Source organism: Lissotriton helveticus, chromosome 6, assembly GCF_964261635.1.
Source record: "Lissotriton helveticus chromosome 6, aLisHel1.1, whole genome shotgun sequence".
NCBI lineage: Eukaryota > Metazoa > Chordata > Amphibia > Caudata > Salamandridae > Lissotriton > Lissotriton helveticus.
In genome coordinates this window covers 589590297-589615122 of record NC_136067.1, presented here as the reverse complement: position 1 = coordinate 589615122, position 24826 = coordinate 589590297, and positions in this window count along the sequence as shown.

Sequence of the window (24826 nt, the reverse complement as noted above, 5' to 3'; positions counted from 1 at the left end):
CTTTGATATTTTAGGCAATGCTCTCAGGTCATCAGACCAGGCGACTAGTGGGTCATAATTTTTCTAATCGGCACACATGAGTATTTCTGTTTCGGAAGCATTCAATTTGTGATGGATCCATGTCATTCACTGATCAACGGCTGTGAAACAATTGAAAATTTGTGAGTGTCCAATGCCTTTGAGGCTTTCCAGTTTAAGTAGTTGTTGTGTGTCTGTAGCGGGCTCGGGCGCACAGGCGGCTGTAGGAATGGGCAGCAAACGTGTTTTGGTTAAAGATGGTTTTATTGCGGCATATAGATAGTCCGTACAAGTCTTTCTGTTAAACAGGCTCCGTCGCTGGGACCGCCTTCTTGTGGTTTTCCTGCTCCGGGTCTTGGTGTTCTCTGTCCTCCGATAGCCGTCCGGGCTTCGTCGGGACGTCTGATTGTCTGAGTCCGTCTTGGCTCTCCGCTCGTCGAACCCACAAACAGAAGAGAGCACCACGTTAGTATCACGCGCTCTGGATTATATCAAAAAAGGGGAAGGGAGTGAGGAATGGAGCATAACCCATGTGCCACGTCTAGGTAACAGTGAAAGGAGGGGTAGTGCTCGGGAAAGGGACCCGGGAGATGGGATACCGCTGCTAAACAAAGGGACCGCCCCTCCGTACTACCCAGCCCCTGACTTTATCACGCACCTGGGCTAGCCACACACCTCCCCCGGGTGTATGGCTGGGCGGCTCGTAGGGTCGTTGGCCTCCTGGCTTCTCTTCTGTCTCTGGGACCTCTTCGCTTCCTCTCTCCTCCGGTCGTTTCCTCTCCGCTCCCGCACTCCTCCGATCGCTCTGCTCCTTCTCTCTCCGCGCCTCCGCTCTCTCTCCTCTCCCGGTGAACAAGCACACCTGGTCGTCGGCTACTTCCGTATTTGAAGGCAGCCCGTCATTGGTCACTCCCGCCCAGTCTCCCACTGCCTGGGGATTAAAGGGCCAGTCACCTTCCTCATCGTCTCCGAGTGTGTAATCTGCTCCGCCGTCGTCCATCTGCTGTGGATGATAAGAGGGGGGGTTTGCAGTGTGAGTTCTCGCCGGGTCCCCGAGACCCAATCCATAGCCCCAGAACAGTCACGGGAGGGCGCCAAGCGTACCCCGTTACACACCTCCCCCATAGGACGCTCACGATCGGTGAGCGGATGCCTCGAGAGAAAGTCAGCCCCCACATTGTCTGAGCCCCTCCGGTGTCGCACCGTAAAGGAATAGGGCTTCAGGGATAGGAACCACCGCATCACCCAGGGATTATTGGACTTGTTGCGAGCCATCCACAGCAAGGGGGCATGGTCCGTGTACAGGGTAAACAGGTGACCCTCCAGGTAGTAGGCAAGTTTCTCTACGGCCCACTTGACCGCCAGGCATTCTTTTTCTATGGTGGCATACTTGAGCTCACGGGGAAACAGTTTTCGGCTCACATAAAGAATAGGGTGGTCTGCTTCGTCCGGCCCCACCTGGGAAAGTACAGCCCCGATGCCGTAGTCAGAGGCATCCGTGTGTAGCATAAAAGGCATGGTAAAGTCAGGGGAGGTCAGGACGGGGGCTGAGGTGATGATGCTTTTGAGGTGTCGGAAGGCCTCCTGCATGGCCTCGGTGGGCAGAACCAGTGAGAAAGATTTTCCCGGGTGCCTCAAGGTGTCCGAAAGGGGTGCAGCTATGTTGAAGAACTGGGGGATGAACCGCCTGTAGTATCCCACAAGCCCAAGAAAAGCCCTCATCTCTTTCCGAGTGGTCGGGAACGGTGTGTCAGCGATAGCCCGTATCTTCTCGATCTGGGGTTCAATGAGCCCATGTCCCAGAACGTACCCCAGATACTTCACCTTCTGAAACGCCACCTTGGATTTCTTCTAGTTGATCTTCAGACCAGCTTTCTCCAGGGCTCGAAAGACCTCATGTAGATGCAGGATGTGAGCAGACCAGATGGGACTGTGTACCACGATGTCGTCTAGGTAAGCCGACGCGAAATCCGATACCTCCTTCAAAACGGTGTTCATAAGGCGCTGGAAGGTGGCCGGGGCTCCGTGGAGTCCGAAAGGGAGGACGGTAAACTCGAAATGCCCCTCATCCATACTAAAGGCCGTCTTCCTTCTGTCTTCCTCCCTAAGGGGCACTTGCCAGTATCCCTTGGTGATGTCCAACGTGGTGATGTACTGGGCATCACCCAATCGTTCGATGAGGTTGTCTACACGAGGTATCGGATAGGCGTCGAAAACGGAGATTTCATTCAAGGCTCGGAAATCCATGCAAAAGCGGCGGGTCCCGTCTGGTTTTGGTATCATGATGATTGGACTGGACCAATTGCTTTTGGAGGGGCGAATGACCCCTAGGTCTAGCATATCCTTCACCTCATTTCGTATAGCCAGTCGTCGTGATGCAGGTACTCGATACGGACGTATTTTTACGACTTTATCGGGAGGTGTATCGATGCAATGTTCGTCCAAAGTCGTCTTTCCCGGGATGTTGGAGAACAGACTGTCATGTCTTTTCAGGGTTTCCTGTAGCTCCTTCTGCTGCTGAAGGGTCAGTTCATCGTTGGCGACTGACTGTTCTCTGGTGGACGTGCTAGGCATAGCGGTCGCTAGATGCACTCCCGAGGGCAGGGGACCCAACCATTTCTTCAATATGTTTATGTGATACACTTGGGTTTTATGGGGCCCCATCTGAAGTTTGTAGCTTGTCCGTCCTATGGTCTCGATCACTTTGTGTGGTCCTACCCATTCGGCACGGAACTTCTGGGTGCAGGATGGAAGAAGGACTAGGGCCCAGTCGTTCACTCTCAAGTGTCTCCACCTCTTTCCTTTATCGTAAGCCGATTTCTGACGTCTTTGGCTTTCTTCTAAATGAGTATATGCGAGGTCTCAGAGTTTTCCCAGCTTCGATTTTAGGCTCTGTGCATACTCCAGAGTATTGGTGGTCTCCTCGGGGATCTCATTTTCCCACGCGTCTTTGGTCATTTCGAGCAATGACCGTGGTTGTCTGCCGTATAGAAGTTCAAAGGCAGATACGCCGAGGCTGCTTTGTCTTTGCCCCCGAATGACATACCGTGAGAGAGGCAACAATTGGTCCCACTCAGCCCCGCTAACCTCCAGCATTTTCCTAAGGGTTGTCTTGAGAGTTCGGTTATACCGCTCCACGAGGCCATCCGTTTGGGGGTGGTAAACCGAGGAGCGTATCTGATAGATGTCTAGGTTCTTTCATACCTCCTTCATTAGGCGGGAGACGAATGGAGTCCCTTGATCCGTAAGGATCTCCTTCGGGAATCTGACGCGGCTGAACAGCTCGATCATCCTCTCCGCGACTTGCTTGGTAGTGGCCGCTGTTAAAGGAAAAGCCTCCGGGAATCTGTTGGCGTAATCGACCACTACCAGCACGTGTTGGTACCCTCTCCGGGTTTTAGGCAGGGGGTCGATAAGGTCCAGACCCACTCTTTCGAAGGGTTTGCCGATGATGGGAAGGCGTTGCAAGGGGACAGACGGTGGCCTCGTCATGTTCTTCTTCTGACGGAAGCCACATTCTTGGCAGTACACCGCCGTATCTTTATAGATACCAGGCCAGTAGAAATGTCTGAGGATGTTTTCGGTGGTCTTCTCCGTTCCCGTGTGACCTGCCACGAGATGGCTATGAGCAAAGAACAGGACTTGGCTCCTAAAGGATACCGGTACCAGAAGTTGAGCAGGGCCCTCAGGACTTCCCTGTCTGTATAGTAGTTCTTGTTGTATAACGAACCGGGGGTATCGGTCGGGATTGTCCTCTTGCCCCTGATGGGCTTGTTCCCAGGCGTTGAACAATGTATGGTGATTGGACTGGGCAAAGTGGAAGCTTCTATCCAGCACCCAGGGATCTGGGGACAGCATGGCGGGGCAGGGGCGTCGTGATAGGACGGGTGAGTGGGATTGTTTCTCTACCTGTTCTAAACTTTTCTTGAACATGTTTATAAAGTGGGGATTGTCCGTCCCTATGATCAGGTCTTTGGGGAGGGAAGCCAATACCCCCACTCATACTGTCTGGGTTTTTCCTTTCCTGGGCTGTATGGGAACGTTGGCTAGGGGGTAGGGTCGCACGTCCCCGTGAACACACCTAATGTTCACCATCTGTTTAGGCACATACTGGGAAAGGTGTCCATATTTACTTAGGATGACCGATTGCCTACACCCCGAGTCTAACAAGGCCTGTAAAGAGGTCCCGTTCACCCTGACACTTACTCTGTATGTGCTCCCCATTTCAGCTGAGAAGAGAACGGAGCGGGGAAGGTATCCCACCTCCATGGGTTCATCTGGGGGTCTTCGTTTGGGGCGTAAGCGTGTGATATGTCCCCAGTTACCGCACTCAAAACACTGCGGTCCTGTGGCTCCGGTATTCTCCGTTCGCCATGGTCTTGGTCGAGGGGGCTCCGCAGGTCGCAGGGGTCGTTTCTCCTGTTTGGTAGCCATCTTGTGGGTTTTCTCTGGTTCCCATCCAGGGTGTCTGGGCTGGGCACGAGCAAACGTGGCGGCCATGTCTATGGCCTGAGCGGTAGTCAAATTGTGGTGCTGGCGCAGCCATCTTTGTGTAGCATAGGGGAGGGCCTCTAGGTACTGCTCCAGATAAATGTGGTCCATGATTTCTTCTTTGGTGCTCGTGGAGGGTGTCAACCATTTGTCCGTGGCCATCTTGAGGCGCACAAACAGGATCTTGGGATTTTCTCCGGGGGCGCCTCTTTCCTTTCGGAAACGTAGCCGATAGGCCTCTGCGTCTAGTCCGAGTTGGTCTAGGATGATCCTTTTTACATCCGGGTAGGGGGTATCCCCCTTAGGATTCACCACCTGGTAGGCGGCTTGGGCTTCTCCCACCAACAGCAGGGCCAGGAAGAAAGGCCACTTACTTATGGGCCATCCGCAAGCCCGGGCAGCACGCTCGAAGTTTAGGAGGAAGGAGTCGGGGTCCTCCCCCGGGTGGTACTTTTGCAGGGAAACAGCGGCAGTCCCATGAGGTATGATACGGTCTTTGTTGCCCCCCCGAGAGGACGGATCCACCCATGTCTGAGTGGGGGCGTTCTGCTAGAGCCTCCTTTAGAATGTCCCGGTCGGCCTGTGCCGAGGATAGCTGCTGTTCCGCAACCCACTCTAGTCGCTCTTGTCCCTTCACCAACTGTTCAATGACGGTCTCCATCTTCTCCGCACAGATGGCGCTTATGCCCGCATTCTCCACCACTGTAGCGGGCTCGGGCGCACGGGCGGCTGTAGGAAGGGGCAGCAAACGTGTTTTGGTTAAAGATGGTTTTATTGCTGCATATAGATAGTCCGTACAAGTCTTTCTGTTAAACAGGCTCCGTCGCGGGGACCGGCTTCTTGTGGTTTTCCTGCTCCGGGGCTTGGCGTTCTCTGTCCTCCGATAGCCGTCCGGGCTTCGTCGGGACGTCCGATCGTCTGAGTCCGTCTTGGCTCTCCGCTCGTCGAACCCACAAACAGAAGAGAGCACCACGTTAGTATCACGCTCTCTGGATTATATCAAAAAAGGGGAAGGGAGTGAGGAATCGAGCATAACCTGTGTGCCACGTCTAGGTAACAGTGAAAGGAGGGGTAGGCTCGGGAAAGGGACCCCGGGAGATGGGATACTGCTGCTAAACAAAGGGACCGCCCCTCCGTACTACCCAGCCCCTGACTTTATCACGCACCTGGGCTAGCCACACACCTCCCCCGGAGGAAGGGCTGGGCGGCTCGTAGGGTCGTTGGCCTCCTGGCTTCTCTTCTGTCTCTGGGACCTCTTCGCTTCCTCTCTCCTCCGGTCGTTTCCTCTCCGCTCCCGCACTCCTCCGATCGCTCTGCTCCTTCTCTCTCCTCTCCCAGTGAACAAGCACACCTGGTCGTTGGCTACTTCCGTATTTGAAGGCAGCCCGTCATTGGTCACTCCCGCCCAGTCTCCCACTGCCTGGGGATTAAAGGGCCAGTCACCTTCCTCATCGTCTCCGAGTGTGTAATCGGCTCCGCCGTCGTCCATCTGCTGTGGATGATAAGAGAGGGGGGTTGGCAGTGTGAGTTCTCGCCGGGTCCCCGAGACCCAATCCATAGCCCCAGAACAGTCACGGTAGGGCGCCAAGCGTACCCCGTTACAGTGTCATATGCATATTTATAGTATGTGAGGTAAAATTGACTGATCAATGCCGGTAATGACTTCATGTAGATGTTGAAAAGCATGGATGAGATGATAGAGCCTTGAGGGACCCCTGGTTTTATGAAGTACGGTTTGAGTGAGAAAGGGGGGGTATGGATGACATTAGTTCTGTTGTGAAGGTAGGATGTGATCCAATCGAGAGCAGTCTCGTCTATACTGGCTTCGTTCAGTCCTTGTATTAGAGTGTCATGGTCAACTGTCAAAGGCAACTGAAAGTTCCAAGAGAAGTAGTTCAGCAACCCTGTTCTAGTTAATGGTGTTCTTAAGGTCATCTTGGATGGCAACAAGGGCAGATTATGTTCCTCTTCCTGGACAGAATCCTGTTTGGAAGTCTGAAAGTAGGGAATTATCTTCAATGAATTGTGACACCTGGGCAAATGCTGCTCTTTCTATCAGTTTGACCAGGAAAAAATTCCATTTGAAATCGGCCTCTTGTTGTCAGGGTTAAGCGGGTCCAGGTTTGTTTTCTTTAGTAATGGGCATATGTATGACTTGTTGAGATCTTCTGGGAATATTCCGGTAGTTAAGGAATTGTTGATTGCTCCCACACCAGTAAGTGGAATAGAGGTAGTTAGAAGAATAGTATTGAAGGTTTGTGGGTGACAATGGTCAGAATGGCTGCCGGCAGGCCTGCATGCTTTGACCAGGTCCATTAATTTATTGTGTAAAATTTGTTGGAAGGAATGGAGAGGCTGGGTTAGCGTACTCTTGGATTGCTGTTTTGGAAAAGGGTCAGTGCTGGTGGTTTTTCTTTCTTTTGGCTGTGTAATAATTTGCTTGTTTGTCTGTGAATTCTAGTACTAGGATGAGCTCCTTCAAAGCAATTTGTTTTAAGAAATTCATTGAGAATTTTATAGAAATTCTTTATTTGCACATTAGCATTTTGAATTCTGTCTGAATAGTATTTTGTTTAGCTTTATTGATTGCTGACTTGTATAATTTGTTAAGTTTCTGTTGGTGAAGTTTGTCTTGACTGGTGTTTGTTTTTAGCCAGATGCATTGTAGCTTTCTAATTTGTTTTTATCTCTTTTATCTCTGTATTTCTCCAAGGTTCCTGCTTTCTTTTCATCTGTTGTGTTGTTGTTAGTGGTATTAGGATATAAAAAGAGTCCTGTAGCCACTCATATAATTTCTGAACAGAATTATTTATGTCTAAATCTGTTCTGGATGTTAGTTGTGTTTCTATGTATTAAAAATTGAGTTTATTCCACGGTCGATATTTGGATGCATGTAAAGTGGTTTTAGGTGTGTTGCTTTGTGTTGTTTTATATTGGAAAGCACGCTGATGGTGATCTGACCATGGACTAGAGCCATTGTTTGAGAGGTGGCTAGTTCTGCATTTGCAAAAGTGACATCTACGATGTGTCCAGCAATGTGTGTGGGTTTGTGGATAATCTGATGTAGGTTCAGTGCGTCTAGGCCAGTGATGATTGTTGCAGGATGGGGCATATTGGGTTTGTCAAACCAAATGTTTAGGCGACACAGCATGCATAGGTTGGAGTGTAGTGTTATAAGATTTAAAACTGTGTCTAGAAGTGTGCCTGGGAATGTTGCATTGCTAGGTGGAGGCCTGTAAAGGAGCGGGAAGATACAGGAGGAAGATGGTGTAGGGTTGCATCTGGTGAAGAGGGCCTCATAACCTTGTATGGAGTCGTCGTCAGCTTTTATGATATTTAATGTTTGTTTGAACAACAGCTAGGCCAGTTTCTCTTCTGCCTACACCATTTTGTGTGATTGTTTGATAGCCTAGAGGAACAGTTTCTTGCAAGACTGGAACCATATCATCTCCCAACCCTGATTCAGTTATAAAGAGTAAGTCAGGTTGTGTGTCAGTGGGAAGATCGTAGATGTGATACTTGTTTTTAGAGAGTGATAGAGCAGTTATGAGTAGGCAGTTTAGAAAATGTGTTTTGGTGATGGTGTGACTTGTTTTGTAAAAGAGTGAGCAGTATTTTGTAGGTGTGTAGCCGGTGTGTCATCAATGCCAGTATTAGCTGTAGGAGGATAGCAATAGAGTAGCTGTTCTGTAATGTGTTCCTCATCCAGCAGGCTAAGAAAGCATTTTGATGGGGCTGCGTGTGTAAGTGGTGGAGAGGGTGGTTGAGGTGAGTTGGTGAGTTGTGTTGTTTTTTTGGTGTAACCTTGTTTTTGTAGAGTAGCCTTGTTGGGCAGTAGACATGGTGATGCAAAGTTCTGAAGATTGGAATGTTGTTTGTTTTGTTTTCGTCTGTCTAGGGTGTAAACTGTATGAATTAGGGGTGGTGGTGCAGCATGAGGGTCATATTGTAAGGTTCTAAATTGTACAAGGGATGAAAGGCGTGTGATTACAGAACCAATAAGGCACTGCCTAGGGCCACCGAGGCTTCAGATCTGGCGAGGCCCACCCTGCCTATTTAAGTAAAGCCCCGGAGGGTGGCAATCCCCGGACTTGAGTTGGCCTCGAAGCCCCACGAACAATTAGTAAACAATACCTGTGGCGACATGGCGATCCCCTAGGCTGCAAAACATCTCTGTACCCTCCCGCGCCTAATTTACATATGAGATTAAGGTCCCCAGTGCTGCAGAGAACCCGCAATATAATAATAGGATTGGACCCGGAGCATTACCCACCAGGGGGCTCATTTAAATGAATGGGTGAGACCCCGCCTCATTTTTTTCCTATTTTTACCATCCTGATCCGCTTTATTGAAGCGATACGAGGTTTTCCTCCTCTCGCTTCAACGAGGCAAACAGGGATTTGCTGTCACAGGGCGGAATCCATGCACCTGCCCTGTAATAGCAAACATAAATGTCCTACAGATGCACACCCCGGGACATTGTATGGCGCTCCCTAGGGCCAAGATGCATTGGTTACTGCATAACTACAGAATAAGTATAAACGCATACTAACACTACTTGCAAACGTGTACTATAGCGACCAGAGTGTAGTGAAGAGGCAGAGGAAGCACAAAATCAAAAAATATAAATCCTACCAGAGGTCGCATGACATAGTTCAATGATCCGACGACCCAGGGATGAGTAGAAACAGCTTCACGAAGAAAATGGGTCTTAAGCAGGATGCAAGCAAGCTTGAAATATTGGTGAGTGCTGCCTTCTTTTGACCTTCTCCCGCTCGTCACCAAATTTATGTAGTGAAGAGGCAGACAGCAGTGAATACGATATGTAGATTTATTGCAGGAAAACAAGACAGCTTAAACTGCCACCAACAGGAGCAGACAGCAAGGCAACAGTCTTCTCCAGCACCGTGTACAAACTCCCAAAGATTCCCCTCATGACAGCCCTACATTCTAACATTACATACTTACATTCTACTAGCATTACATACGAACATTCTACTATGACTTACATTGGAATACTATACAGAGCAAATGACTTTACAGGAATGAGCTCATGGTTTTATCCACGAGTCTTGAGACCGGTAGGGGTGAGTAGTTTGCTTCCCACTCCCTGTATTGTATAAAAGCAAACTAACACTACTTCCACAGGTATGCTACACCGCCCAGAGCACATCACTTTACAGCAATGAGCTCACGATTTAGGCTCACGGTTTAAACCCAGAGTCTTCAGACCAGTACGGGTGAGTAGTTCGCTTCCGACTCCCTGTATAGTATAAATGCATACTACCACTACTTACACAGTTAAACTACAGCAGCCAGTATGCTACACCGGATGTATGTCATCTCAACGCATGCTTTTACTACGCATGCCTTTTCAACGCAGGTTTTACAACGCAAGTCGTTACAACGACTTGCGCTGGGGGCGCTGGATAGTGGAATAGTTTAATTTACTATTCCAACTCCAGTCCCCGTGGATAGTAGGGAAGGTTTTCGATAGTAAATTAAACTATTCCCTATCCTACAGCGCCCTCCAGCGCAAGTAGTTATAATGACTTGCGTTGTAAATCCTGCGTTGTAATGGTAGTGCGTCGTAAAAGTTGCGTTGTGATGGATGTTTCCCGCTACAGCACCCAGAGCCCATCACTTGACAGCAATGCTCGGTTTGATCCCCGAGTCTTCACACCGGTAGGCATGAGTACTTCGCTTCCCACTTCCGTTATAGTATAAATGCACGGTAGGGGTCAGTAGTTCGCTTCCCACTTCCTGTATGGCATAAAAGCCTGCTAACACTACTTGCACAGGTATGCTACAAAGATCAGAGCACATCACTTTACAGTAATGAGCTCACGGTTTAGGCTCTCGGTTTCATACCCGAGTGTAGCAGCATCTCATCGCAGCACCATATCACTCTGAGCAACATCACACTTTCAGACCGGTAGGAGTGACTACTTCACACTCCCCCACAGAGGTTACAGTGCTCCTATCGTCCTGTTTTCTACTCTTTTTGCCCTTTTTTCCCCTTACTCGTTTCAACGTAATCACAAAATGGCTGCCAACTCTGCCTAGTTGCAACTGGTAGCACCGCTTGCAGCCAATAAGCAGCAAGCTTGTGCTCGTAACGCCTCAGCCAATCAGATGGCAGAATTTTCAAATATCGTTATCTGTAAATGTTTATATTTCTCCAAAATTACTGAAAGGATTTACACCAAATAAACAAAAGCGTGCTTTCTAGACCAAGACCCTTCTCCGTGACATATGTGGGGTAATTCTGTTCACCTGTTCGACTTGTAGCCTTGTCCAAATTGCATGGAGAAAACACGTTTTGTGACCCCCTTTTTTATTGGCCCCCCCCTTGATAAATTACCCCCAAACTTTCAACATAGGAGCTGATATGAACAAAGAATTAGTTTGGAACATTTCATTAGGATTCATCAAACGACGCCAAAGCTATAAGCAAAACAAAAAATGCTCTTCCTATGGAAACTTGGTCCTAACTATAACTACCTACTGACAACCGCCAGTAGGTAATATATATATATATATATAGTCACTGAAAAAAATATAGGTTTTAGACATGCTATAGTTAGGAATTAGCATTTAAAAAAACCTTAGAAATTCACTGAAAAAAACATAGGTTTTAGGGGTGTTATAGTTAGCTGGACATTTTAGTCGTACAAAACTATTGAAATTTCTCTGTAATAGTTAGTTGTACTAACAATAACTCGCACGCCCGCAATCCACTGCTGATGATGTCACATATTACATCACTCATGACATGGTCAGTGACATCACTCATGACATCACTGATGACATCTCAAATGACATCACTGATGACATCATCCAGTGAATGTGTGTTTCTGTAAAATTTAAATGTTTTATATATGTATATCTCAAGGTCGATGGAAGAATAAATGGGTATATAAGCATCTAAATGGATGATTTTTTTGTAAAATTGATTGTATAATGCACTGATTAAGTGTATCTTAGTGAATACATAGGTTAGTGAGTGATGTTTAAATATAAAATTATCTGTATCAGTCTCTCACTTTTTTTATAAGTGACTGCATAGGTTCGTGAGTAGCTACATGAGTGTCTATATGGGTTATTATTTGGTTTTATGAGTATGAGTGTCTAAGTGTCTGTATGGTTCAGTGGGTGGTATTACTTAGTGCATAGATGCATAAATGAGTGAGTCACTGTTTGTATGTTTTGAAGACAGTATGTGTGCCGGACTGTATGGGTGGATGAGTGTGTGTATGGGTGTGTTAGTGAGTGAATGACTGTTGCAATAGTGTCTTCATAAGTAACTACATATATTTTATACTAGTATATATGAGTATTGGTGTATATAAGTGAGTATATGTGAGAGTGAGAGATTTGAAGACTTCCTGTATGAATAAGTATGTGTTTCTATAATCATTGTTTAAAAGAGTAAGTATGTTAAGTTTCTATAGAAGTATGTGTGGTAGTGTGTATAACTGTATATGCAAGTAAATGGATGTTTTATTCTTTATTAGTATGGGTGAGTATGTGTGAGTAACTCCATCGAAGAGTGGCGGTGTGTAACAGGATGTATAAGTGTATGAGTACATGTGATGAGTGAGTACATGTATGAGTGACTGTATAAGACTGTTGGTAAATGAGTGAATGTGTGTGTAGATGTTAAAATTACTGAATAGGTGTGTTGTAAGTGATATTGTTATGTTCGTTGTTTTGAAAATTGTAGTTTCTATTTTTGAATGTGTGTCTCAAATGTTATATTAGGGTGATTGGAGGTCTGCCATACTGTCACAAGGATAATGTCATCAGTGATGTCATTTGAGATGTCATCAGTGATGTCATGAGTGGTGTCACTGACCATGTCATGAGTGATGTAATATGTGACGTCATCAGCAGTGGATTGCGGGCGCGCAAGGTATAGTTAGTACAATTAACTATAACAGAGGAATTTCAATGGTTTTGTACGGCTAAAATTTCCAGCTAACTATGACATCCCTAAAACTTATGTTTTTTTCAGTGAATTTCTATGGTTTTTTAAATGCTAATTCCTAACTATGACATCCCTAAAACCTATGGTCTTTTCAGGGAATTTCTAAGGTTTTTAAATGCTAATTCCTAACTATACCATGTCTGAAACCTATGGTTTTTTCAGTGAATTTCAAAGTTTTTGTAAATGACAATTTTTAAATGTATTAATTGTTATATATTTTTTTTAATACTAATTTACTACATTTTTTTTAATTATTTATTTTTAGATATTTTATTTTTTAAATTACATTATAATTACATTATACATTACATTACAAAATATACTTTCCCAGAATGAATTACTTTAGTTTAAATACTTTGCAAATAGGCAATAGACTTTTAAGTACATAGTTACAGTTGTTGCAATGGGCAACACAATTTCAAACACAATGCAACATTGAACTCAATGGAAATTTCTAGTTAAATGCAATTAGTTACTTTATGGATTACTTTTCTAATCACAGGACTGGATCTTAGATTCAGTCCTGGGACATCTCCTGTAAACAGTTGAGTAAAAGCGTTTTGGTTACAGTAGTGATTTTTAAGGAATATTATTGTATTTTAAAAGTTGACACAGAAACTTTTTCACATAGAATCACCAACGTTATCCTATGGGAGGAAATTCACTTAGCAGGTAAGTAGTGTTATCATTATTTTTTCTTACTCAGTGGTGGATCTTGCATCCAGCACTGGTGCATCTCCTGTAAACAGTTGAAATAATGCGTTTAAGTCATACAGGCGATTTTTAAGGAATATTTGTAGCTTGTGAAAATAGACAGAAACTTTTCTGGTGTAAACCAGTCAATGGATTCGAATGGAAGGAAATAGAAGTTACTGGTAAGTACGGTTAGAATTACTTTTCAGGGTTAGTGCTGGGCTAAAAGATGCAGCACTGGGTTCTCTCCTGATAACAGGTGAGTAAATCGGAATTCGTAGTTTGGCTGATTTTAGAGGAATATTTTAAAGTTCTAAAACTCCACACTTAGAAGAATTTCCAAGTGAAACCAGTCAATGTTAGCCTTTGGAAGGAAATTCAAGTTACTGGTAAGTACGGTTAGAATTACTTTTCAGGATCAGTTCCGGGGTCAATGATGCAGCACTGAGGTCTCTCCTGATAACAGGTGAGTAAATCGGAATTCGTAGTTCGGCTGATTTTACTTCGGTCCAAAATATATAGAGCCATTTTCCTACACCATCCCCTCCCTTCACCACTGTGCAAACACGCCCTGTAGCGCAATTTAAGTTGAGGAAATAATTCCCCTTCAATCCTGAGGGTCCCTAGAGACCAACTAGCCCACTAGGTACATCCAGTAAGTGCCCAAAGCTGCGTAGCAGAGAGATGTAAAAAGGGGCACGGCCTGCACCACTTCTCTGCAACACAGCGCAGTGGCGCTTCCTGGATGCACCTGGTGAGCTACTTGGCCCCCAGGTTCCCACAGGATTGAAGGGGAATGTTTTCCCCAACTTAAACGCGCCACAGGGCGTGTTTGCACACATCACCTCAGGCCCCGTCCCCTCCCTTCACCACTGTGTAAACGCACCCTGTGGCCGTTCTAAGTTGAGAGATTAAGTCCTCTTCAATCCTAAGAGTCCCTAGGATCAAACTATCCCACTAAGTACATCCAATAAGTGTCACAGAGCTGCGTTGCAGAGAGGTGTAAAAAGGGGCATGACCTCTGAACACCTGTCTGCAACACAGCTCCCTGGCGCATACTGGAGATACCTGTTGGGCTATTTGGCCCTCAGGGACCCTCAGTATTGAAAGAGAATTAATTCCCCAACTTAAAATGCGCCACAGTGGTTAAGAAAAGGGGCATGGCCTGAGGTGACATGTCTGCAAACACGCCCTGTGGCACGTTTTTAAGTTAGATAATTAATTCCTCCTCAATCCTGTGGGTCCCTTGGGCCAACTAGCCCACCAGGTACCTCCAGTATGCACCAGGGGGGGGTGTTGCAGAGAAGTGTTCAGAGGCCACGCCCCTTTTTACAACACTCTGCAACGCAGCTACGTGGCGCTTACTGGAGGTACCTGGTAGGCTAGTTGGCCCCCAGGGACCCTCAGGATTGACAAGGAAATAATTCCCCAAGTTAAACCGCGCCACAGGGTGAGTTTGCTCACATGTGAACTCAGGCCCCGCCCCCTCCCTTCACCACTGTGCAAACGAGCCCCATGGCGCGTTTTAAGTTGGGGGATTAACTCCCCTTGAATACTGATGGTACCTGGGGTGCAACTAGCCCACCAGCTACCTCCAGTAAGCGCCACAGAGCTGCGTTGCAGAGAGGTGTAAAAAGGGGCGTGGCCTCAGAACACCTCTACAACGCAGCCCCCTGGCGCATCCTGGAGGTTCCTGGTGGGCTAGTTAGCCCCCAGGGACCCCCAGTATTCAAGGGGTATTCGTTCCCCTTCTGCAAGCGCACCAGGGGGCGCGTTTGCAGAGTGATAAAAGGAGGGGGCGTGGTCACCAGGGCGATGCCAGTCTTTTTTTATTAAATTTTTTTTAAGAAGGGGGACTGTGTAGCCCCCTTCTTTTTCTATTTTTTGGCCCTGGGGACCCCATCCCCCAGGGCCTGCCCCCTAATTATAATTTTTTAATTTTTAAAAATGCGGAAGGGGGCCGCGTGGCTCCCTCCCTGGTCCTTAATCTCCCCAGGGACCCATCCCCCGGGGCATGGTCTTTATATTTTATTTTTTAAAACCTATTGGGGAGGGGGGCCTCGTGGCCACTTATGGCCCCGGGGACCCCATCCCCCGGGGCCGGCCTTTCTATTGTTTTTTTTTTCTACTTTTTACTTTTGGGGAGGGGGGCCGCGTGGCCCTCCCTCCTGGGCCACTTGTAGACCCGGGAACCCCATCCCCCGGGACTGGCCCTCTCCGTTGGGGAACGTGGGGGAGTCCCCAATCCCCCCACGGTCCTGCCGGCCCCCTGCCTCCTGCGGGAGCTGGCTTTTCCAAACAGGGAGCAGCTAACATGCTGCTCCCCATGTGGAAAAGCAATCTGCTTTGCTATTTGGAAGAGAGAGCTGGTTTCCTGCTCTCTCTTCCAAATAGCAAATCAGTTTGGTATGTCAGGGTGGGAACCGCGATGCTCCCGCCCTGCCATACCAAGCTAAAGTGTCGCGGGTTGGGCACCCCGGGACACTGCAGGATCCGGCCCTGGGGGGAGGCAGTCCCCAGGGCCCTCGAGGGCTCCAGGAGGGGGGCACATGGCCCCACTCCAACCTTCTTCAAAGCCCCGGGGGGTGGTGGTCCCCGGGGCTGGGGGGTCCATCACGGACCCCCTTATTTACATATTTAGAGCCCCAGGGAGGTGGCGGTCCCCGGGGCTTGTGGGGGGTTCAAGCCCCCCACACAGGTTTTTTTTAATATTCAAACAAAAATAAGCCTGGGTGTTCCCCGGGGCTGCGGGTGGGCAGTCTGCCCACCCGCAATCTCAATTTAGTCGAGCCCCGGGGGGGTGACAGTCCCAGGGGCTTGGGGGGGCCTTAGAGGCCCCCATCATTAAACGTTTAAGTCCCAGGGGGTGGTGGTCCCCAGGGCTGCAGGGGGTTGTGTGCCCCTCGCAATTTCAATCAAATCGAGCCCCGGGGGGTGGCGGTGCCCGGGGCTCAGGAGGCCTTAGAGGCCCCCAAAAATTATACTTTTAAGCCCCAGGGGTGGCGGTTCCCGACCCTGCGTGGATTTTGCCGATTCTTAAAAAAAAAATTGGGGGGCCGTGGGGATCCTTATGGGACCCCCTGAGCAGGCCTAGGGGGTCAGGGTGTTTCTACCCTGCCCATTTTTCGTGTTTTGCACGTTTTTTATTTAGGTTTCTTGTGCCTCGGTTCTACCGAGGCACAAGATGGCTGCCAACACTTCCTGGTTTGGAGTCTTGACAGCCAATTAGCATACAGCTCGTGCTCGGCAGGGTGCGCGGATCCTGCGCGTCCATAGATATATATGTCCTTTTAATTGTGATTTTCTCAGGAACTAGTGAACGGATTTACACCATTTCAGCAAAAGGCACGAGTCGGAACTAAGGACTACCTCTTTGCCAAATTTTGTGCCATTTCATTCAGCAGTTCGGGCTGTAGTCGCGATTAACGGTTCCTATGGAAAATTGCATGGGGAAAACACGTTTTGGGACCCCCCTTTTTTCTTGGCCCCCGCTTGACGAATCACCTCGAGACTTTCAGGATTTGAGTAGAACGGAGCTTGCCATTACTTTTTAAAATTTCGCGAAGATTTGTCAACCGGCGCCAAAGTTATACCTTAGTAACATTATGAACAAGTAACATTGTTGAATTGTTTGTGTTTTTCACCATTCTAATTATGCTTATTGCAATGCTGTGTTTCATCTGTCTAATAATCGCAGTTCACAACTTATTTAAAAGGATTCGAGCTTTTCAATAAACATTTGATTTTTCTTTGTAACACCTTAAGCATGCAAAGTGACAAACAAAAAAAGTTAGATCTGTTTCCATGAATTCCTTGGGAATCAGAGTGGTCATGTTCGAGGTTACCCGTAGCATCTGTAACTCTGAAAGATTAGGGGTTTAGATGTGGTATTGTGAGCTAGCCAAAAGACCAACATTTATTTATGATGTTAGTAGGCTCATTCTCTATATTGTGAAATTGTGTTGAGGTAATACACAGTCCTACTAAATTTGTAGAAACCATATAACATGTCGCTGCCAATATTCTAGGTCTGGTACCTATTTAATGGGTCTTCTGAGTAGTTTCTTATGTGTGTTCAAGGCTCCTTCATCCCCTTTATACGGAGACATCAGTGTTGATAAGGAGTTATCCTCCTCAGCCTAATAGAAAGCACTTATTTATTGTCTGTAGGTTGATCAAGCTTGCTCTTTTAAAAGGATTGCACCCTATAGTGTTTCCTTTCTTTGAAATCCATTATTAAATACAGCATATCCAGTGATTATTGGTGTTAATTTCAGACAAGCTGCGGCTAATCATTTAACTAGATATAGGCTTGCCAATGGCATTGGAGACTTTACCTTCTTGATTGAGGCACATGAAGCTTATAAATGTGAAGTTTTTTATTCCTGGGTTGATTTTCTAGCAGTCGATGCCAATTCACGCAAACTTCACAAATACACTGAGGCTGCAGTTCCAGCTGCATATAGACGTTATTAATATTTAGAAATACCATTAACTTACCAGGAACATCATAATTGGTTCCAAGGCTCCCTGCAAACACATTTCAGAATGTAAGACTGGGCCCTCTCAGTAATAAAGGGGCAACCTGACAAGTCTTAGCAGGCTATATGCCTTATCCGCATGCAAATGCATTAAACCAGCATGACACACTTGCTATGTTAAATCATTTGGTTAAGCTGTATTAATGTTTGGTGCAGTACATTATGTGTACATTAACTACTGCCCCAGCAAGGGCTCTTCAAGCTGGTCAGGCTCAGTTAGTCTGAGCCTGCAATTAGTCCAGATACAAGTAATGTAATTATCAGTAAAACCATTACTAAACAAGATGAAATTCTGCTGTGGATTGCATAAAAATCAAATCAGCTTGAAGCAGTGCTTCCCCATACAGAACCCCAAGATAAATTTCGAATTATCACTATGTGGCTTCCTCTTTGTGTGGTTTCCCCAGTTGTTGAGTCTAGTGCATGGAGTACTGTATTTACTGCCATTTACACCATCACTCATTGTATTCTTTCAATTGCAGTTTTACCTGAAGTCCTTAAACCGATTCAGACTGAACATGGAGCGGCCCTTGCCCTTGATTTGGGGGTGAAACTCATAGGCAACTTTTTCACAGTGTCCTCAGTCATTTTAAGTAATATTAAAGGGGAGGCAGCTTTTTTGACGATATTTAGCAGCTCGCTTTAGTTTCCATGTGAGATCAAGAATGCAAGCTACATAAAATATTTTCTGAAACCTATGCATCTCTACGTCATGACAGTTTGAGAACCGGGCCTGTTAATAAGCGCCAACTCCAAAGCAAATCTAATGCCAATACTGTAAATCAGAAGCTCGAGTCTTCTAAAAAGTGCTAAAAGATAGAGCTAAAACAAAGACTCGGTCTCCACCATCGGAGTCTTCTGAAAAACTTTACAAACTGCGTATCTGTGACACACTTAAACAGCCTAATAGGAATCAGTAGTCTGATACATGGCCTTCTCAGTCTTTTCAGCATTCTACAAACAAGAGGTCAGACAAGGGGAACGAGGCAACCGCAGACAGGAGGAATATGTGACACCGAAATAAAACTCCCAGAGCTCTTCTGATCGCAACAAAATAAGGAAGAGAAACGTCCAAAACAAAAAGCACAATTTAAAAAGAAGAAAGTAGCAGAAATGTACTCGATATGCAACAAATACTCAGAACTCTTCTTCAGACCAAGAAGTTGGCGAGACCTCTGCTTCACTGCCCAGCAGGGATCACAATAGTTCAACAGACTCTTCAAGAGTTTCTAGTGGCAAGACCGACTAATGAGTATATACAGAGCGAAACTGCCGATCAGCAGCTATGCCCTCCAGGTAGACTCTATGAATTGGACACACAAATTGACGGTGACATAACACATCCTACTAAAGTAAGATTTAGTAGCATTTGACTAATGAATAAGACATTGTCTTGGCTGAGATTGATTGGCCGTTAGAGTTTGTTACAAAAGTACCACAAGTGGAGGATGTACTAATACCTCCCTTTTCTGTTATTGTTCTCTGGGAAGTTAAAGAAACATATGCTACAAAATGGCCTCTTGGCAGGCCCTAGCATTTAATCGCAATCAGGCAGGTTGGCATAAAGACTCACCTTATCATGTTATACCTATAAGGTCCAGTCTCCAAGTGCAAGCACAATATCCCATTAAACATGACGCTAAACACCTTGTTAGGTAGATTCTATCACAATCAGAATATAAAGGAGTGATTCAGCCTTGTGTCTCCCCTATGAATAATCCATTATTTCTTGTGCTTAAACCCTGATCATTCCTATTGTATAGTCTTAGACTACCGGCAATTAAAAAATCACTAACAGACTTTTGCTATACAAAATTCATAGAGCACAGACTTACTAAATAGCATTATATGTAAAAAATACAAAACTACATTGAACATTTCCAATGGCTTTTCTTTCTAAATATAGCACCTGAATTCTGAAATCTGACTGCATTCTCAGCGTTAGGAGCACAATGAAGATTCTGTAAGCTCCCACAATGCATAAGAACAGTCCAGGTCTATTTGCTGCACAAGTGATGTCAGATGTACTGGAAATTAACTAAGAAGCACCGTCTTACGTTGATGTCATTTACTTCACAGTTGATGATTTAAACACACCTTTGGACAGAGTGGATCGTAGAATTTTGGGATTCGCTGAACATGGCTATAAATTAAATTTTCCAAAACCTAAAATTGCCTTTCTCAGTGTCCTGTTTTTCGGATACAAATGATCAAATGACGGCAAAAGCCTAACGCCACATATTTCAGAGAAATGTGCTCTCTTGCAAATACCAAATACCTTGAAAAAGCTTCAATCATTTTTAGGATTTCCCAACTTTGGTAGAACATACATATTAGATTATGCGCAGTGGATTAAACTATTGTATGATTGAATTCATCCAGATTTTTCTAATAAACATTGGACTACTGAACATACTACTAAACTCAGAAATTTAAAAACAGACATGCTTGAGACTTAACACTTACATTGCTAGTTTAGCGATCCACATAAATGCTGGTTCCAGTGGTTGCACATATGTTTTATTCAATGAAGGCGAAGCAGTGCAGATTGCTTATAAATCACATTTATATTCCAATGCAGAAATCTATTTTGCATCACAGGAAAAGTTTTGACTGCAGTTCAAACAGCTGTACTGAATGAACGTCCATTGGCTCAGGGGGAACTCATAATTGTGGTGTCTCCTGTTACGGCCTGAGTAGCTGTCACCAAGGCCAGTGTTCCTAACATGAAAGTCTTACTGCCAAGATGGATCCAATGAGCCACTTCCTTGACAGCTACTGATGTAGATTATGTTTTTGACTGTACTTTACAAACACAGGAATAACTCCAGTATGAATAAGAATACCCTTTTTCTATTGAAATTTTGCCTCTAGATCAGTATGCTTTCATAATCTGTACTTATGGTTCAGCCCAGCCCGCGGTTGGTAGTAAGCACGAGTACTCGGCTGCATGTGCTGCAGTAAAAGGTAAACACAACACGCCTTACCAACTACAACTACATCAAGAGTTCATTGATCACCCACGATGGTCTGGTGCATTATCTAGATCATCCAAGTGTGTTACCTAACACTGAACTTATGGGTCAAAGATGTAGATTTAGAATGAAAACAGAGACAGGTCCCAGTACCACAGAAAACGTGTGAGCACAGAGAGAGCGCCTCACGGTCGTAACTCCCGAGGGGGTTCCTGGTTAGCAATGTCCAGTGTACCCACTTCTCATCATCGGTCACTCTCTCTGTGTAAAGTGTGAAAAATGACAAGAAAACAGATAGTGGTATATAGAAAAAATATCCAATATCACAGTGCACTATTATAAATAATGTGTCAGTGCACATGTGACCCCAAAACCAAATACTAATACATAAAGTGTTGTGTGAAGTGCAACCAAAATATTAAAAAAGATTAATGGTAAGGGTTGCTAGCTTTTTATCTTTATTCTGATGCTGCAAGCCTTCCACATTAAAAATGGGTTTTCATATACCATACAAGTTCAAAGTGCCGACATGTTTCATTGCTATCCATTCAGCAATTTCATCAGGGCAGTCTGGGGTTCTTAGTCATCACACTTATATGTATATCTCGGACCTGTATCAAAGAATAAAACAGAACACTGAGGTAGAATCATAAGCACCCCTCACCAGGGGCTTTCAAATAGTGGTCACCCATACATCACCCATGGATATAAGGGCCAAGCAATTACCTTATTGTTGCCACATCCGGACGTACCGGCAACCATACATGGGACCCCGTGTCAGCTGATCACGTGTCCCTCGGTGCCATGGTAAAACTCAAGCCCGCTGGAAAAGTAAGTGTGTATAAGGAGGAACAATCAACCAGTTGTGAGCCAGAACAGTGCAGAGCTTAATTCACCGCGCACAACCATGTATTTCACAAGGAGCATCGCCACAGGATCCCACTAGCATCCGCCAGAAGTATACGCCTCAGTACCAAATCGTGACTGCACCCAATGCGGTATATTCAACGTAAAAGATATCCATTTAAACTTGCCTACTGTCCCGGTGAATTTATCAAACACCGTACAGTGGCGAGCGCGTAATGCTTACAAACATTCTAGCCAAACTTACAGCTCACAAAACATTCAGACATCCTCGCTGTCCATTCCCATAGAGTTTCTCTAATTGGGCAGAGTAACGAGCGCGTCATGTCTCAATACAGGGAGACAGGGCTTAAAAAAGGGGGGCTTCCAAAAGCGTGCACGCAGCAAAGGCAAATGTCTATCTGCCAGCCTGTAACCTCCTTACTATCGCCGCGTCCCTCCGGCGCTTCTGACGGTCCTGCACCAGGCTACCGTCTCACCGCGGAAATACAAGCAGCGTCAAAGCCGTGCCCTCGACGTGATGCGACACGTCACGTTCCCGATGACTGCGGCGGCCATCTTAGATTGGGAAGCGGATTGTCAAGTGGACGAGTTATATAATCTTAACGCTGCAGTTGTGGGGAAAGGCTCAATAAGTGCGATGTTGTGTTAAAATAAACAAAAAAGAACTTCTTATTGGATGTAAGTTAAACAAAATTGAACTTAACCATACATTGTCACAGCCAAAACGTTCCTGTGTTGTTACCACCAGTACCAAGTCTGAAGTCATTTAAAACCATTTAAAAACACGGTGTATATATATGTAAGCAACCAGTAGACACGAACACAGAAGAAGGTTCGTATCCCGGATCTTCACATTTAGATTCAAAAGAGGGTCATCCCATTCACAACACTGCACGTACAGAGTGGGTTTAGAAATAGCTGGATTTACATTAACCCCCACTTTAACTGTGAACTGATGTGTTAAATGGACACAATGCAGAATTAACAGAACAGAGGGTTCTCAAATGTGGAGTTAGTAAGGAGTTAATTGAGTTGTAAGAATTACCTCCTACTGACTTTATTCCATTCGATGTTCTCATTCAACCCCTCCCGGTCTGCCTTCTCGGAAAAAATCCATTTAGCTTCTTTACGTGCCAAAATGAGATCTAGATTGTGTGTCCCCCCCACTATTTTCTCTAGGACAGTCCATGTCAGATCTTTTTGGTCATGTCCTTTCTCAACACAATGTTGTACTAGGCGGGTGGTCAACTTCTTCGCTCTTATTGTGCTCAAATGCTCTTGTATGCGGATTTTCACCTTGCGGGAGCTAAGGCCAATATAATGCAGTCCACAGCTGCAAGTCAGCCTGTAAATAACATGTGATGTGTTACAGTTAATGAAACGGTTAAGAAACCATATTCTCCCATCCTGCAGAACAACGCTCTTAGTAGCGGTAGTGTAGCCGCACACAGAGCAACTCCCACAAGGATAGTGTCCATTTGGAACAGTACTAGACTGTCTTGTCACAGGGTATCTAGTATGGAGCAATTTATCCCGTAGGTTAGATGCTCTTTTAAAAGCAAACCTCGGTGCCGGCATCTTGCTTGTAGGAGTATCAAGGATGGACCAATGCTTTCTGATGATTTGTCTCATTTGGGTGGACATTGCTAACCAGGAACCCCCTCGGGAGTTACCACCGTGTGGCGCTCTCTATGTGCTCACACGTTTTCTGTGGCACTGGGACCTGTCTCTGTTTTCGTTCTAAATCTACATCTTTGACCCATAAGTTCAGTGTTAGGTAACACACTTGGATGATCTGGATAATGCACCAGACCATCGCGGGTGATCAATGAACTCTTGATGTAGTTGTAGTGGGTAAGGCGTGTTGTGTTTACGGTTGTCTGAGTGTAGGGCGGCTTTACCTCTTTCCCCCTTTACCCCTATTTGATTAAAGCTGCAGTAAAAGGTGTCAAGAAAGATGGTATATTGTAGGCACAAAAAACACATGCAGAAACGTTAGGTAACTGTACTGCTCATCTGGCTGATTTGAAAACGTTGGTTCTGGCATTGCAGAATACAGATTCAGAATTCCCCACACTTATAGCATGTGATTCCTATTAGTGTGTCCTGACATTTAAAGACAATTTACCTTATTGGCACTTGAATGGATTCAGAGAATCTAAAAGTAACGCTATCAAGCACAAACTTTTTGGGGAGGAAGGTCATGGTATGAAAAGATGCTTTGCATGGGGCTCATGTAATTCACACATTGAGACATCAACGTTTTGGTGTACACGTTGTTGGCTGATGAAGCTGTCAAGGCGACTGTTTAGACAGTTTTAGTAGCTGCAATTACACATTCACATACAGGGAATGATGAAGATGATATGAACATGGCTGTGATCATGTCTTTGGCTAGTGGTGAGTCCTTGCCCAAAGGCTATTCCGCAAAATATTCCTGTCTATTGAGTCCTCAAAATGTCCCCTTTGCCTGCATTCCCGAGGTGGGTGATTGAGTGACACCCAACCTGGACTGCAGGTTAGAGTTCAAAATAGCTGCTCATGAGGGATTGGGATCTGCCCATGCTGGTGTGGGGGCTAGTTTCTTTATTGCAAAAGCACTACTGGTGGCGGGTCTTATGGTTTTTTTTCTTTTTTTCTCTGAGTTTTATATAGCGCAAACTAGCCCCGAAGATATCGGGTATCATAGTGCTTTACATAGCACCAGTTTCATTACACAAGGATGCATTGATTTTTGTTAGGCATGGAAGATTAAGTGATTTCTCCATTATCACAGCATGTTGAGCGTTGTTGCCGAGACTCGAACCCGGTTCCCCAGCTTCAAGTTCGACCGCTCTAGCCTTTAGGCTACATCCTCTCCCCAAGTATGTGTGTCAACAAATTAAAAGTTCTGTTATTTCTCGCCTACTGAAGAACCCTGTTAGTTTCAAATAAGCCATTACAAAGCAGTTATTTAGATCATTGTGAATCACTCCATAATGATGGTGCTTTTAAATTTATCTTAGTGGCTGTTGATTCTTGTTCTCAATTTCTATGGGTGTGGCTACAGTGATCCGCTGATTCTCAAACTGTTATTAAAGATTTGCAAGTCTTTATCCGTACATATGCAGTGGCAGAATTCCACATGGCCCAGGGACCAGCTTTTGCCTTTAAGACATTCCTGGATACAATGGGTACTCTGGCGATAGTTGTGCCTTATTCTTCCCCCTATCATCCTTAGGGAAATTTGATAGTGGAACAGAAATGACTTA